The sequence below is a fragment of the Schistocerca nitens genome, chromosome 1 (genome assembly GCF_023898315.1).
Source record: "Schistocerca nitens isolate TAMUIC-IGC-003100 chromosome 1, iqSchNite1.1, whole genome shotgun sequence".
Classification (NCBI taxonomy): domain Eukaryota; kingdom Metazoa; phylum Arthropoda; class Insecta; order Orthoptera; family Acrididae; genus Schistocerca; species Schistocerca nitens.
The window spans coordinates 1,000,545,078-1,000,547,149 of record NC_064614.1 but is presented as its reverse complement, the minus strand read 5'-3'; positions in this window follow the sequence as shown (position 1 = coordinate 1,000,547,149).

The following is a 2,072-nucleotide window of genomic DNA, read 5'->3' as shown; positions in this document are numbered from 1 at the left end:
GCTACAACAGTTGTGGGCTAACTTGCCTCAGGCGATGATACAAATGCTTTGGTACCCTTCCTAATCAAATAATGCATTCAACCAGTCCACAGGGGGTGCAACGACTGATAAGTGGACTCATACTGCCAGATCACAATAAATTTGATTCGATTTTTATATCACTGAAATTAACCAAATACCCTTTTATCCCGTGAAGTTTCATTTAGTTTCCTCCTACCTTTCTCGCTCCTCTTTTTTTTTTTTTTTTTTTTTTTGTCAAAGAGTGTAAGATAGCTTTGTGGAACTAAGAGAACTACACGTAGAATTGTTGCTTCCAGAAATAAATGTTACATAATCAAATTTTTCTAGTAACTACATGTGTAAGAAACGCGTATGACACTACCATCCCTTAGAGGTACAGTTCGACGTCGGGAAAATATATGGTCTCAAACGGCAAGTTTTCACCTCTATACATGTTAGAGAGACCGCTCATGGGCATGATGTTACGTCTTTGGAATTAAAATAAATTTTCAGTCTTTGCACATTTAAATTGCGTAACTGAATTTAAGGACCAGTTTTAGAAGCCCCATCATAGCCTCCCGTTGGTACACAAGTTTGAAATTTGGCTCGAAGGTGCCTACAATTTTCTTCTGTAATGGTGCAAATGGGATGTTCCCTACGACATCACCTTCGGGTTCGGCAACGCTTGAATCAGCAAGGTGTCGATACGTGGGAAAAGAAGGCCACATTCGGAAGTTCATGTAAGTTCTAAGGTTTGTTGATGATGTCACAATGGCACGAAATTTGCTTCGCAACGGCACCGTGGTCACAATACATGATGGGTAGGTCATTGTAGCTCCTCTTATCCGCATTTGATCCTTACGTTTGACGTCTCTGCGATGGAGATCAGAACCACGACAGCCGGTGTTGAACTTACGCAGTTTTCTTATGAGTAGCCGAGGAAAACATTCCAGACACATCGGCGCTCACAATCGGCACAGAAAGGACTCAGGGTGTGGTATAAAGGATATCAATGGAACCATCCCTGTCCCTGACTTTTTGATTCCCTTACAGTTCGCGGCAGAAAACTACGGTTGGGAATGTGATGAGCGGCTTGAGAAGTGTACACCCCACCGTAGCTGCAGCAAACTGATCATGCGTAACACATGTAACTCCCCTGTTTAAATTGTTAGTCAGCCGGTGTCGTAATTTTGAAATGAGAGTTCGTATGAATGTCGCGTGATAAATATTTCGCAAGAAGCGCCATTGGGACACAAGCAAAGGTCAATTGTTGGTTGATTGGTTAGGTTGTTTGGTTTAAAAGAGGGGCGGGGGGGGGGGGGGGGGGAGGGACCAAGGACCAAACTGCTAGGTCATCGGTCCCTTGTTCCGATTAAAATAATTCCACAAGGGTGTGAGTAAAATAATCGAGACATACAAAACACAGCTGGAAGAAAGGAGAAAAGTACAAGAATGACAGAAATGCAACAAACACTAAAATTGACGAAATCGGACAAGAAAACTACAGAGAGAAGCAAGCAACATGCATAAGATATCAAAACATGAAAGCAGATTACCATAGCTGGCTGACCATGAGAATAAAAAGAAGCTAGCCACTCTGCAACACATTAAAACCTCCACTCTAAAAGCTCTAGGGTGGAGGACACAGAGGGACAAATCACATGGGCTAAAACTTGGATCAAATGATAAAACCCACCCTCACGAATAAAACGTAAAACTAAAGCTGCTGTTGAGCCATTGCCGCCCAACACCGAAGGTAGGGTGCTGGAAAAGTTAACAGTCCCCGCAGAGCGGCTAAAAGTGGGCAGTCCAGCAAGAGGTGGACAACCGTCATCTGTGATCTTCAGTGACACAGAGGTGGGTCCTCGCGACGGAGGAGGTAACCACGCGTTAGCCACATATGGCCAATACGGAGCCTGCAGCGGACAACTAATTCCCTGCGAGAGGACCCCATGGAAGACTTCCATACATTCGTAGTCTCCTTAATGACACGCAGTTTGTTGTGCGTACTCTTATGCCATTCCGTCTCCCAAAGCCGGAAAACCCTGCGGCGAAAGGCAGAACAGTTTCGG